The following is a 15,718-nucleotide window of genomic DNA, read 5'->3' as shown; positions in this document are numbered from 1 at the left end:
TAAAAGTCCATAGTCTGTTATTGAAAAAGACACAGGGAAAGCCACTGCTTGCCCTGTATCGGTCATAAAAAATATACAGGGGTGACCAATTCAAACCGTTGGTATGATGGAGTGACTAAAGTGGTCAATAGAACAAAATAAAGTCACTGCTGAATCATTAAATAATATACTTTGTGCATTCAAAAACTTATTTTGATACTTAGAACTCTGCTCAGAGACATGAAGGCTGATTACTCCGCCTCACCTACCAATCATTGCAGTGTTCAAAAAATAGTTTTTTTGTAAGGTTTTCAATGAGTAAAGTGCTAGCCTTGACAGCTATGCTAACACTACAAACACTTCCATAATTTTTATATTTGTAAAGTGTAACTTAACTTTGAATAGTGACTGGTTCCGATGTGCACGTTTCGTTGCTGCGTCAGGGAACCGACAGTACAGCTAGATTTAAAGCTGGAAGTGAAGTCACTGAAAGCAAGAAATGAATACAGTAAACGTCCACACTTTTAAATTAAATATACATTATAAAAGCTTAAATAGAATCACTAGGTGCACTATCTTATGACTATGAACTGAGAAAGAACACTCACCATGAAAAAGAAAAGATGGTTCACTCAACAATACGTTTCTTCTGAGAATGTTTCAAACTGAGCAAGCACAGTACAGACGCTATTTAAGGTTAATACAGTGCTGGTGAGTTTGTTACGTCAGAACGTAAAACGTAACAGTCCCGACCTGCTGAGAGGTATTGCATCATTATATTACGTGATATCGATGTTGAAAGAATCGCCGAACTACATTCACTCACCATCACTAAGTGCAACTGAAAAACGAAATAAAAATTGCCTACAGTGCTAAATACTACACTCTAAGAACTGATCATGAGAAAGAGCTTAAACCCGAACCAAAAAAAGTGTGCGGGCAAGCTCATATGGAATGTAAATAGTTACAGAAAGGCTCTCCACTCGACTTCACTATTTAACCCCTGGGGGGACAGAGTGCCCAAAGTATAAATCCATTTCTGCTCTAAAGCATACAATTTTGCTTTCATGTCACCTCCTCTGGGGAGCTTAGGAGCGTCCAGGATTGAGAAACGTAAGGAGGACACAGGATGTTTCTCCTTAAGTCAATGTGGTGTGAGAGGAGCTTCTAAAACTTCTTTAACTATCCTACTCACATGTTCTCCAATTCTTACACGGATGTTTCTAACAGTGTGCCCTATGTACAACATCTGACAAGGGCATTGGATGACGTATACGACACTTCTTGTATTACAATTGGTGAATTTTACAGATTTTCGCTTAATCACCCATTCAGGAAGTCGTAAATCATCTAGCTTGACACTGTACTGACACATGGAGCATGTGGAGCATGGTGAGTGCACTCCTCTCTCACTCTGGCTAACTACCTCAGAGTGGAAGAGGGCTTTTGTAAGATGTTGTTTTAAATTCCATCCCCGTGAGTACGCAAATCTTGGAAAGGTATCAAAGCATTCGTGATAATGCAGAATACTCCAATGTTGTTGTATGATGTGCTTAATTTGGAATGCATGCTGAGAATATGGAAGCACACATACTGTCTCAGCTTCAGTAGACTTAGCAGCAGGAAATAACAACACTTCTCTGTTTGACCAATATGCTCTTTTATAAGCTTTCTTGATGATGGAAGCGGGATATCCCCTTTCTCTGAACCGCTCCTTCATGTCTTCAGCTTTGTGTTCAAATTCATCTCTAGATGTACATAACCTTCTTAATCTTAAAAATTGACCCGTGGGGATATTTTTACGTAAATGTCTTGGGTGATAGCTTTCATACCTAAGAAGGTTATTGCGGTCTGTTGGTTTCCTGTAAATAGAAGTGTTGAATTTGCCATTTACAATAGATATATTGATGTCTAAAAAAGGTAAAGACTGAATGTTAGATTGAGCCGTGAATTGTAAAGTGGGGTCTTGTTGATTCAACCACACAAAAAAAATTTTTAATTCAATTTCTGTGCCTAGCCAGACAGCAAAAACATCATCTATGTACCTTTTCCATAATAAGAGCTTGGAAAAAAACTGTGAAGAGTATAGATGTTCATCTTCAAATGCTGCCACATAGAGGCATGCAATAGTGGGAGCCATCTTAGCTCCCATTGCAGTGCCACGAATTTGAAAAAAGTAATGTCCATCGAACTCAAAGTAATTTTTACTCAATGCTATGCGCGCGATGGTAACTAGAAAATCAATACGTTTTGAAGAAAGTTCCAGTCGGTCCAAATGTTGCTGTATGACCCGAATAGTAGCCTCTTGTGGAATGTTTGTATATAAAGCAGCAATGTCAAGGGTGATTAAAATAGCATGATCAGGTATATCTTGATAAGTGTTCAAAACGTTTATCATAGAGGCAGTGTCTTTAACGTAAGAGGCGCTTAGAGGAACTTGATCTTTAAGCTGAAGGTCCAAAAATTCTGATAATGGTTCTAAAATTGAACCAATACCCGCTACTATAGGGCGCCCTGGAGGATCCGTCAGGGATTTATGAACTTTTGGTACAAAGTATATAACAGGTGTGATTGGGCTTTGACATTTAAGAAATTTATATTCGTCCTCAGTAAGGATCCCTGACTCTAAAGCATGTACAAGTAGAAAAGAAATTACCTCTTGTAACTCTTCTATGGGGTCATGATCAATAGGTTGATAGTAGGTGGTATCTGACAACTGTTTCCATGCTTCGCGTGTATATGCACTGGCATCCATGGCCACTACGCCCCCACCTTTATCTGCAGATTGGATTATTATACTACTATTTGATGTTAAAGAGTATAATGCCTTTCTCTGTGCTGGTGTTAAGTTATCTCTGACCAAGGTAGATTGCTTTTCTAAGATGGCAAGGTCACGTTCCACCAACTGTTCGAAAACTTTGATATGAGGGTCAACAGTGCCAGGAGGGCACCACTTAGACCTAAGTCTTGGAGTTATTAATGATATTTGGCTTCCCCCCCCCCCCACCATCTTCACTATCAAGTTCAACACTATCTTCATTTTTGCTGTCGAAAAAATGTTTCAATTTGAGTTTACGCATGAATTTATATAGGCCTTTGCGAGTGTCTAAAGAATTGTACTTAGCTGTAGGTACATAGGATAAGCCTTTATTTAGAAGTTCTAATTCAGATGTTGTTAAAGGTCTACTTGATAGATTGAACACATTTGATTGAACTGCTATTGCCGAGGATTTTTTTTGCCTCGTCGGTCTCGAGCTGGCTGCTTTTGGGTTTATGGATAAAAAAGGCTTCTTAGATGTTGCTCCAGTGGAACCTGTAGCTAAAGAAACACTCTTAGATGTTGCCTGTGAGTCTTCCTCTGATGAGTCGCTAGATGTTTGTGCATAAGTCTGACGCTTCATAGGTCTTCGCCGGGACTTATCCATCCAGCTATATACAAAGCCTTTTTGATAATCTAGTTCGTCACGTCTCAGTACTGTACTAGCGTCTGTACTGTGCTTGCTCAGTTTGAAACATTCTCAGAAGAAACGTATTGTTGAGTGAACCATCTTTTCTTTTTCATGGTGAGTGTTCTTTCTCAGTTCATAGTCATAAGATAGTGCACCTAGTGATTCTATTTAAGCTTTTATAATGTATATTTAATTTAAAAGTGTGGACGTTTACTGTATTCATTTCTTGCTTTCAGTGACTTCACCTCCAGCTTTAAATCTAGCTGTACTGTCGGTTCCCTGACGCAGCAACGAAACGTGCACGTCGGAACCAGTCACTATTCAAAGTTAAGTTACACTTTACAAATATAAAAATTATGGAAGTGTTTGTAGTGTTAGCATAGCTGTCAAGGCTAGCACTTTACTCATTGAAAACCTTACAAAGACTATTTTTTGAACACTGCAATGATTGGTAGGTGAGGCGGAGTAATCAGCCTTCATGTCTCTGAGCAGAGTTCTAAGTATCAAAATAAGTTTTTGAATGCACAAAGTATATTATTTAATGATTCAGCAGTGACTTTATTTTTCCCTGTATCGGTAGCAAGGAATATTGCTACCCCTTAGGTTTTGGCCAGGTACTAGTGACCTGGATTGGTTACTGTGAGAACGGGCTACTGGGCTTGATGGACCATTGGTCTATCCCAGTAAGGCTATTCTTATGTTCTCCCTCTCTTTGCCCAACAATTCTCCTTTCTTCATCTCCCCATATGCACCATCTCTCTTTCCCTCTCTCAGACACCCAATTTTCTCTTTCTATTCCCTCCTTCAACTCAGCATCTCTTTCCCTCACTCTCTCCATTCTTCCATCCTATGGCTCATGCTCCCCTCCCTTCATTCTATGTCCCAAGTTCATGCCTCTTCCCTCCTTCTTTCCATCATTTGTCCGAAGTTTGTGCTCCCTCCCTCTCAAGTCCCAACATGCCCCTCTCCCTCCCTCCATTCTGTGCCTCCCTCCAGAGACTGTTTACCTTATGACTGGCTTCCTCTTCCTCATTGCCACACTGGTTTCTGTGCACAAAGCCGCGGGCGGTGGCTCCTTGTGCATCCCGCAGCTGAAAAAATGCTATGGCGAGTGGAATTATAAGTGATATGTCGTGATTCTCTGTTATGCTCCAGATTTACTACCACCCGTGTCTTCTCCACAAGCAGCCTGGAACACAACATCTCTGCTACTCTCAGGAATACTCCTAAATTGACTGAGGGGCTCATTTTAAAAAACACATAGACATTCAAACGATGGCATAAATCAGCACTTGGACGTCTTACTAGTCAAAACGTCCAAGTGAGCATTTTCAAAACTGGCTTTTAAGACATTTTTTGGGCCATTTTGTGTCCAGTGTGTCTAAATCTTAAGGGGTATGTTAGCACTTGGATTTTTTACAGCAATAATCAAACATTTTATAAAATGTCCAGTGCACAATTTGGATGTTTGGGTCTGTATCTGGGTTTAAAATGAATAACAGCCAAACCAACCACTGGAGGGATGAAAATATGGCCCCCACACACTCCCCCAGTAGTCACTGACCCCCTCCCACCCCCAACTATCTGCATGAAACAGTTCGTATCTGTCTCTATGACAGCTACAGATACTTTGGCCAGTCCTAGAGCAGCATGCAGGCCTCTGGAGTAGCCTGGTGGACAGTGCAGTGGACTGCGGAGAAGGGGATCCAGGCCCAAACTAGTACTTGTGGTGAAAAGTGTGAGCCCACCAAAAGCCCATTGTACTGCCATATAGGTGACACCTGCAGGTATTAGGGTAGTAGACAGGTCGGTTCAGTAGGTTTGTGGGGAGTTTGGAGGGCTCACCATATGGGAGTTCTGGTGAAATGTGTACCTGGCATCCTTAATGTGATGCTGGCATGTCCATTAAAAATGCTGGCTCCTCCTATATGCAAATGGCTTGTTTGGGATATTTTTTAAATATGGATGCTTTTTTCAATAATGGCAAAAAAAATTTGACCTCTAGCTGGACAAAACATCTAGCTGGGCAATTTTTTTTAAAAAAAGACATGTTGTGTATTTGAAGATGGACATTTGTACTTAGAAATCCGGTTGAAAATGCCCCTCCAAGTCTATCAACCTTTGGGCTTGGGACCATGAAGGAAGATCGATCTTTAACTAGACCTGTAGCAGTCCTCTAAAGCTTGACAGATTAATTTTTATGAATGGTGTAATATCTTTTAAGATAAGTCAGGGAAAATGACTGTAACTGCAATAGTAATCGTGCAAATTCATATCACTCACTTCCTTTCTAGTTTTATGAATGTTTGTGTTTTGAAAAGTTATTTTTAGGGGACAAAATTCAATGGTCAGCGGAATAGGCAAAAATAAAAATATTCTTGCTTGAACCTTGCTAGTGCATTGATTCAAAGTGTACATGTGCACGGTTCTACCCTATCTTCTCCAACCCAGTGCACTCTTATAGAAAATGATCAATAATTAATAGCATTATTGTTTCAGAATGATGGAAGCAATTTGAAATGACCGCTTTATATTTCTGCTTTGCTCAGTGGGTGCACTCCTTCATATGGGCTTTAAGCACACAGGTATTCAATTAATATCACTTAACAGCTGTCAAACAACAATCTCATTTTCGTGACATATCCGTTCTAAGTCGGAAAAAAAATACAACACGGATAGAGAATAACAGGCAACCCCATCCATCCGGAAGGATCCCACGGAGTCCTAAATCTCCCGACATCTTTCTTTAAATGATGAAAACAAATTGTGTCCCGGCAGTTATAGTATCATCCCGAATGCTTCATTTTGTTAATCAAAATGGATGTCGTTTATTTAATCTTCCCTACGTCTTATACTGGCTTTAATACCAATGTGAACTCCGCTGAAAGCTATATATTGGTAGCTGTGGTAAATTTATTTTGGAATACAGGTTATGAAAAAAAAAAAAAAAAAGGTAAAACATCAAAACAAGAACCTAAAGGCAGGCATGTGAATAATTCCACTCCAGGGCGTCCAAGGAGTTGGAAAGAAATCAGGACAGTATTTAATAGTTTTATAAAGATGTTTTGTCTCTGCAGAACCGCTTGAGGGAGACATAGTACACCTTTTACGAGAGAAGAGCTTTTTTTTCATTTGAATTGTTAATGCCTTTTCTGCTTCCTTCTCGCAGCTGCAGTTTGAGCTTCTGGGGCGGCTGGAATGCAGCTGGGTTTAGGCTGAGCTTTAAGGACGAGGCTTGCTTCTAGAGCAGCCCAAGAACGAGAGCTGCCGCTTTCTCGACGCTCCCCGTAAACAGGTCTTTGACAGGGTTTCAATTCATTCACGGCCGGGAGTCACGAAAGAAGAAAAGTAAGAAAGGGCAAAAGAGAGAGGAGACTTCAGCGCCTGCAATTCAAGTAGAGCCTTTCCTATTTACAGAAACTGGACGGAGTTTAAAGATGATTTATGCCACTTTCCCTCTGCCACTTGTCAAATGAAGCGTAAAGCCGATGACAGATTTTTCTGTTTGCATTAACAATCCCCCCCTTTCTTTCCCCCCCTTGTTTTGACTGTTGAAGCCGCAATTCAGTGTCCACGGTTGATCCCGGGAGCTAGTGGTTAGTCTTTAGGAATATGACAGTAGGAATCCTGAAAACGGCTACACACAAGCGGGACCAGAGTTTCACACTCCAGAAACCTTGGGATTCTTAGGAAATGAGATCAATCAGCCTTAGAAATTCATGAGAGGGATCACTGAGGGGGAAAATAGTGTGGAGGAAAGGACACTCTCTCCGGTGGCTTGAATTTGCTTAACCCCCCCCCCCCCCCTAGCAGCAGCTGCAGCTCCCCCTGTTCCCACATCTCTGCTAATAAGGAAGAGGGAGTGAGATCCCTCTGTCAAAGCCGGCAGCCCGGGGAGCTCGAATTACTGCACTGGAGGTTCATTTCCTGAAGGTGAGGCTCTCCGGCCAATTACGTTTCCCACCAGAGAGAATGAGGCAAAGGAAAGTCTGCGATGTTGCATTAAAAGCCAACTATTCACCTCTGGAATAAGATAGGCAATTGCCATACGAGTTGCTGGAGCTCTTGAGAGAATTTCCTAAAGTGCCAGGATCCGAGGCAGGTTTGGAGCTGTGCAAGTGTTGCTGCCAGACTTTTTTTTTTTTTCTCATTGGTTTTGTTTTTTTTTTTGCTTCTTCACTGTTCCAAGGTTCTTCGATTAACGTGTAACTCATATAAAAAGACCCCCCCCCCACCTTTTTAGCTTTCCCATTTGGGGATCTTTCGGGCTTACTGGTTGTCTTCCCCCGGCACTGGAAATCCGAGAAGAGAAAGCAAAGCACGGTGTGTGCAAGTTGGATCTTGATCCATTTGGGCTTTTCAAGAAATGCAGCGAAGATAAGACTCGGTGCTGTGCTCAGCCCCGTCCCCAAAGGAGGCTGCAAGGTGTTTCCAAAAGGAAGCGGGGCTACAGGTAGGTCACAACATGGCAACTTCCCCCCCATCTTCCCCCAGTTTTGCTTCTGGTGTTACTATGATAAATTCAAGCCTGAGCTTAAAGCATAAGGGAGAGTTTTATTGTTCGCGACCGAGAAGGTGGAGAGAGGAAGGCCACATTATTATTATTTTTTTTTTCTAATTGGGTTATGGTAGAAATTGTGAAGTTAATGTTTCTGCAGGTGCAGTTCCTCTCTTTCTGCTGGCAGGTGTCAGGCGACAATGTCTGGTGCGAGAGCAGCTGGAGCCTTAAGAGAAGACTTAAGGCTCCCAAGATGTGGCACTGGAAATAAGAGGCAAATTGAATACATTTACAGAGTAGATCAGGGAAACCGGTGTGCCAGAGTCTTTTAGCACCCTCTGTCGCAACAGGGTTAAAGAGAGAAAGTTGATTAAAATGAACTTGAGAGTTTTAATTTCATCAGCCTGCCAGGTCAATGGGCTGTGTGTAACCCTATTGGGAAGTCTAATAAGTAGCACAGTGGATCAATGAAATGTGTCAGGTTTCTTCTTTTAAGACCACACATTCTGCCCATTCCTGGTTCTTTAATCCTTTGCATTTCTGCACATGCTATTGATTTGTCTGCCTCTTTTCATAAAGCCAGTCCAGTTATCAAGACCCAGGCTAAAGTCACATTCACAAATTCTTTAAACTTGCTTATAGGGAAGCCTCAGCCCCACCACTCCACCGCTAAATTAATGTTTCATTGCGGGAAGAATTATGTGAGAACTCATCATTGGCTGCCTGTAGCGTTTTTTTATCAAAAGAGTTTTCCATCCAAAATGTATTTTTAATAATAAATATGTGAATCTTTTCATAAAGCGTCAGGCTTTATTTTGTTCGGAGGGCGATCTGTTTGAAAGGAGATGGATTACCTATTTTATCCAATGAAATATTAAATAAAGTTTTCCCCCCCCTCAAATCATTTCTATTTTTTTAAAAACAGTTTTCTATATATTGTGATATAATTCACTGCTGTTAATCCATATAAGCTTTTCTGTCAATGAAATAAATGAGGTTTCAGTTTGCAAACTTGCTATATTTCAAATGCTTCGTGATTGTATTGGCGTTCTAGTGCACCTTTGCAAAGGGACGCTGGGTATTGCTTCAGTGTTATATTTCACTGGGAGTGAGGCTGACGCTGCACACAGAACGCGCGCGCACACACACGCGCTCAGAGTCTCGTTTAAAACCGGAAAAGCTTTGCGGTCACCCTTTCTGTATTTCTTGACATCATGTTGAAATTGAAGCCTATCTTCGCCAGCCTTATTGGAGATGACAGTTGCCCTAAGCACTTTATACACAGCTTCTAGTTACTGTCGCCCTCTCGGTTTGAGACACTGGAGTTGTGGTTTAACAAGTTAACCTCTACAGTAAAAAGTGGCTGTGCAATTATAGAAGTCGTTTTATTATTTTGGGGGGGTTTTGCTCTCGCAAAACCCATTATTTCCAATAACATGATCAACCGCTTCAAGTGAAAGGCCCTTAAAATATCCAAGGTAGTACTCCTCCTAGCACTGGAAAAACTGAAATGACTAGTACTGATTAAATGGTAATTGTTATCTGTATTCTCTTTGGTCAACTAGATTGCTTTGGACATGAACATTTAAACTGACTTGTTTTAACTCTTTAAAATGCTCTTTTCAGTAGTACTTTCAGAGTCTGATTTAAGTTTTTACATATAGTATATAAAAAAGATAAAATAAATCATGAACTGTGCTGAGTAGACCATTATGCACGCATCTGAGAAACTTATAGTGCTCACCTGGACCCAAATCTCCAAGCTCTAAAAATGTTTACAACTTTTCTTTTCCACTATGTGATATTTTACAACTATTGTCAGAAGCCTATATATTTTACAAGCTGGATTTTGCATTGATGGTAACCTTTTCTGACCCATTTTCAATTTTTAGGCCTAACATTAACCTGTTTTCCAAGTGCCATTATGTTAATGGTTGACCTAAACTGTATGGGCATAACTGGCACAGGTTTTTGAATGCTTATGCAAGTTAACAGCTCAGCTAGAAGACATTGGAAATAGGATAACTGTGTGTAAGCCAGTGGATGAATGTGGATGCACACACCAAGAAAAGAGGATTACATGGTTTACAAATAAATTGTTTAATTAGGATTCATCCTGACCTGTTTTAGTATTTAGCACAGATCCTAGGTATTACAATTCCACAGTGCTGTTGCTTCACAAAAAATTAAAATACAATGTAGAAATGTTGCCAAGCTGATTTTTCAAAGTTTGATGATAGTTCTGCATTTATTTTATTTTTTTAATACATTCTAGTTTGTCTTACAGATTATTCTTTACTATAATGAGCAGATCTTTCAAGTTTGACCAGGTGGGGTATAAGCACAGCAGTGAGAATGCAGTATGTTTTTCTGTATGGCTCTTGAGAACTAAGTGATCTCAGTGTATGTTAATATAGGTGTAGTTTTGCAGGTGGGGTGAGGTGGCAAATGGTCCAGTGAAAACTCTATAAACTGCATTTAGATTTATGCTAAAATGAACACAGCCTATTGTTCTGGGAATATGTAGCTGGGCTTCTATAACCACTGGGGCTTCTATAATTGCCCCAGCTATTAAGATAATGATTCTGTTTTCAGGGATGGGTATTTTTTTCCTTGTGGTTGTTTATGGCATGTCAAAAACAGTGGCGATGTCAGGTGCTAGATTGTGTTTTACTTACAACTGGGGCATTATTTTACAGCAATCTGAGCCACTTTCTGATCATTTTATGAGTAGGAATGTGCATTTCCTTGAATTTACCTTTGTGTTTGAATTGCATTTTCATGACTATTAAGGGTTATGCAAGGCCCATGGTGGAGGGAGGGGGAGAGAATTCATCTTTATAATTGCGTGATATATTTTATTCACCACAAATACAGTATTGTGATGGATAAATAACGGCAATGCATTAATGCTACTTCTATTCATGCCATTGAATGAAAAAAAACAGAAATCGCATCAGATCTGTGCATTTGTTTTGAGCAGAAATACATATCATTGCAAGCGCAGTATTAGTTCTTTTGCTTTGATGTTCAGTTAGGAAGGCTTCATTGTATCATGTTACTGTACAGATGCTTGTTCATTAAACGAATAAAAATGAAAAGAGCACTTATTAAACTCTAAAGTGAAGTTATTTTGGATAAATATGGTAGGTTAAAATTATCCTGATTCTGCCATTCTAACCCTCCCCAAAACATAACAAAAACACCACATTTAAGCCTTACAATCAATACAAAGCATTTGCAAAGGCCATTCATCAGTGCATGTGTTAATATAGTACCAGCTATAAAAAACAACATTGTTTTGGACCCAGCAAGTTCCTCCTACTTTTAAGGGCTTTCCATTGAATGTGACCTACCCCCTACAGCTATCAGAGCATTCAATATGCACCATTGTAACACTTTTAAGAATTTATGTGACCCCTGGGATGATGATAACCAAATAACAGACTGCTACTCACCTCTTCTGTCGTATCTACTTCCTCCTTCTTTGAAGTTAGCACAGAGCCCAGTGGATCTGCCAGCTCACAAACCTCAGTCCACATAGGCTTCCAGTCTAACAGAGAGGGTGATGGCTTTGAATTTTCCCAGATTTTACAGGCCCCATGTTGACTGCCATTATTAGGTAAGCAGGACTGTACTGAGCTCGAGTTACACCCTGTGCAACTTACCACTAGCAGTGTGACCTTATTTTCTAATATGACCCAGCTTGGGTCCATACCCACAGCTGGGATCCTTGTCTGGGGCTTTTCTAATTTTTAAAGCTTCCTTCAAGTCAGCATAACAAGAGTCTGACCAGGGACCGCACGCTGTAGCTTCATCTAGAACTAAGCATGTGTGCATACCAAGTCTGATCAGAAGACAGTGGTTGGAACTCATTTGCAGGATCCAGGGGTGCTGCCCTTTTGGAAACCCTAGCTGTGGTTAGAGGAACAGTAAACTGGAGCTGAATTAAGTCCAGATATATGGCAGTATGTGACACCACCACTGGACCATTGCTAGAAAAAAGAAACTAACCCCCTCTTTTACGAAACAGCGATAGCAGTTTCCAGCGTAGAGAGCCGCGCTGAACGGCCCACGCTGCTCCCAACGTTCATAGGAACTCTATGAGCGTCGGGTGCAGCGCGGGCCATTCAGCGTGGCTCCCCACGCTAGAAACTGTTATCGCAGTTTTGTAAAAGGAGGCCTAATGGGACCTTTTACAAAAATGTGTTTAAAAAATGGACTTAGTGCGTACACCCTAAGCCCATATTTAACAGCAGTAAAATCAGGCTTTTTTGTTTCTTTTTTCTGTGCAGGTCATGTGCTTATTTTGCCATTAGCATGCATCAACTGCAAACAATGTAGGACCAGTTACTGCTTGCTATATAGGAAACACTAACAGATTCAACACGTAGTACATGCCATGCAGCCCTTTGTATGTCTGTGGGCTGCAAAACACTTTAACACACACAAATCCTTAGTGCATCTTAGAAAAATGACCCCTAACATTAGCACTGATTTGTTGCCTTGCTCTATATCAGTGATCTCAAACTCGTGGCCCAGGGGCCACATGCGGCCCGCCAGGTACTATTTTGAGGCCCTCAGTATGTTTATCATATCACAAAAGTAAACTAAAACAGTTTCTTGATCATATGTCTCTTTAGCTATAAATTACAATATTATTATTATTATTATTATTATTAAGACAGCCAAAAGGAAAGATTTATAAACTATAAAGAGTTTTACCTCATGCAAAATTGTCATTTCTTTAATAAGACATTAACGATTCTGAAGCCCTCCAAATAACTACAAATGCAAAATGTGGCCCTGCAAAGGGTTTGAGTTCGAGACCACTGCTCTATATGGACCATCATCAGCTGTTCTCTTTCCGATTTTTGCCAAGACCCAGGCATGGACTATCTGACTCTGCCCCCTGCTAACATAAGTAGGGGATGTTGAGCTCTGAAAACCATGGTGCTGATGCTGGAAGAAAAGACAAAGACTTTTTTTTTTTAAAACCAGCTCATTAGCACCTTGCTCTGTATGGAGCATCATCAGTTGTTAATATCCTTCTGATTTTTGCCAGGACCCAGTCATGGGGAGGGGAGAGTGTGGCGCAGTGGTTAAAGCTCCGACCTCAGCACCCTGAGGTTGTGGGTTCAAACCCACGCTGCTCCTTGTGACCCTGGGCAAGTCACTCAATCCCCCCATTGCCCCAGGTACGTTAGATAGATTGTGAGCCCGCCGGGACAGAGAGGGAAAACTGCTTGAGTACCTGAATAAATGCATGTAAAACCGTTCTGAGCTCCCCTGGGAGAACGGTATAGAAAATTGAATAAATAAATAAATAAATAAATCCCCTGATGACATAAGTGGGAGATGTTGAGCTCTCAAAACTGTGGGGCTGACACTGGAGACGCAGCATGCCAAAATGCATGCTGATGAAGGAGTGTGACAAAGGAGCGCTTTTTTGTGCGCTCCTTCATGCAGACTTCAGGAGGACTGCAGGAGATTCTGGTACACTTTTTTCCTATTCTTTGGGTATTTTGGTTTAGTTTTTTTTCTATTATTTATACAGGAATAATGGCCTGTTTTTCTAATCCTGTAGTGGTGGCATTAGGTAGATGTGGAGATTTAGATCATCTTAAGAGGAAAAAAAAAATATTAGTATGTTACTCCTGTTCAATTGGTAACCACTTTTAACTTTTTCACCAATTTTGAAGTCATCACTTTTGAAATGTGCCTCTTGTAGTTAATTCATGTTCAGTCAAGAAGACGACAAATCTGTTGTTTTAGTTCTATGGATTATTTTATTATGCATGTTTTATTGGAAACCGCAGAGAACCTTGGATCATGCGGTATATAAATATGTAAAAATTAATAAAAGCTTCCACACACTCCGTCCTTGACATGCCCCCTGCAAAAATATTCTTAAAAATAGATAGATAACACAGGGAAAGGTGAACTTACTACATACAACACATGCATTTAAGATCACTTCATATTTCACAAAATGCTGTTGCTAGAGTAATCCGTAGATTAACACGTTTTGATCATATATCCCCTACTTTGCTACCTGTACATTGGTTACCAATAGAATACCAAATACGATATATGTCTCCTGTACTTGCTGCTACTCTATGTATTCACCAGTCATCCAGTACTAATGTTGGATGCACCTTTATTTCAAATAATCAATTTGGAAGAATAAAGAAATTCAATTTTTTTAATGTAAGAAGCCCAGTATAGTTGAATATGTTACCTGAACGAGTCCAAAGACTTAAAATCTTATTGAAAACTATTTTTTTTTTTAATTTAGAAAGGCATATTCTTGGTGAAATTGTATGTTAGCTGCTTCATATATTTGTTATGATTCTGACAAAGGAATGGGGGTATTAGAAGTTAAGAAATTATTTATTTGTTAATCTGATTGGATTTTGTGGGGTTTTTTAAACTATGTATGTTGACATTGTAATCTGCCTAGGAATTGTATGATGTGCAGAATTTAAATGTAATAAATAAATCAACATAGAAAATGACACAGGGACAAAATCGTCCCCATCTCGCTGGGATTTACCTCCATTCCTGCAAGTTCTGCCTCTCTCCATGTCGAGGCTTGTACAGATGAGGCCAGAACTTGTAGGGGGACAGAGGCAGAACTTGCAGGGATGGAGCAGGGACAGAGCTCACTGGGACAGGGATGGTGATATTTCCAGTGGGGATGGGGACAAATTTGCCCCCGTACCATTTTTAAACTGTGTTTTGTACATTATGCATGTGTTAAGGCTAAGCGTCCTTTAGGAAAAGGACCACAGGACTCAATAAAGCTCAGAGAATTTGTTAAGATCGAGCAAAGTCAAATATATTTAAATTCACAACTGCAATTTATCTTTTAAGTAAGATATTATTTTTGTTTTATTTCTGAGATTTCAATACTACCTTTCACAACACAATATTTTAAAGGTCATGATTTGTCACAAGACCATAAGATTTGCCGCTGCTGGGTCAGACCAGTGGTCCATCGTGCCCAGCAGTCTGCTTCCGTGGTGGCCCTTAGGTCAAAGACCAGTGCCCTAAGACTAGCCTTACCTGCGTATGTTCTGGTTCAGCAGGAACTTGTCTAACTTTGTCTTGAATCCCTGGAGGGTGTTTTCCCCTATAACAGCCTCCGGAAGAGCGTTCTAGTTTTCTACCACTTTCTGGGTGAAGAAGAACTTCCTTACATTTGTACGGAATATATCCCCTTTCAACTTTTAGAAAGTGCCCTCTCGTTCTCTCTACCTTGGAGAGGGTGAACAACCTGTCTTTATTTACTAAGTCTATTCCCTTCATTATCTTGAATGTTTCAATCTTGTCCCCTCCGTCTCCTCTTTTCAAGGGAGAAGAGGCCCAGTTTCTCTAATCTCTCACTCTACGGCAACTCCTCCAGCCCTTTAAACATTTTAGTCGCTTTTTTCTAGACCCTTTTGAGGAGTACTGTGTCCTTCATGTAAGGCGACCAGTGCTGGATGCAGTATTCCAGGTGAGGGCTTACCATGGTCCGGTACAGCAGCATGATAACCTCCTCCGATCTGTTCGTGATCCCTTTCTTAATCATTCCTAGCATTCCATTTGCCCTTTTCGCCACATTGCGCGGATGGCTTCATTGACTTGTCGACCAGTACTCCCAAGTATCTTTCCTGGGGGGTCTCTCCAAGTACTGCACCGGACATCCTGTATTTGTGAATAATATTTTTGTTACCGACATGCATCACCTTACACTTATCCACGTTAAACCTCATTTGCCATGTTGCGGCCCATTTCTCAAGCATGT

The 15,718-nt window shown here is 40.5% G+C and overlaps 1 protein-coding gene across 1 annotated transcript in view; it reads left to right on the top strand.

Moving 5' to 3' along the window:
* Nucleotides 1-7,812: 7,812 nt before the first annotated feature.
* TAFA2 (TAFA chemokine like family member 2) overlaps nucleotides 7,813-15,718 on the top strand; it is an 803,553-nt gene continuing 795,647 nt past the window's right edge. Inside the window, exon 1 of the mRNA XM_033959727.1 lies at nucleotides 7,813-7,881. The gene's annotated coding sequence lies outside the window, so the exon portion shown is untranslated. The remainder of the gene's footprint in view (nucleotides 7,882-15,718) is intronic.

The sequence above is a fragment of the Geotrypetes seraphini genome, chromosome 9 (assembly GCF_902459505.1).
Source record: "Geotrypetes seraphini chromosome 9, aGeoSer1.1, whole genome shotgun sequence".
NCBI lineage: Eukaryota > Metazoa > Chordata > Amphibia > Gymnophiona > Dermophiidae > Geotrypetes > Geotrypetes seraphini.
The sequence above is the reverse complement of the archived record's forward strand: the minus strand, read 5'-3'. Positions and strand labels throughout refer to the sequence as shown.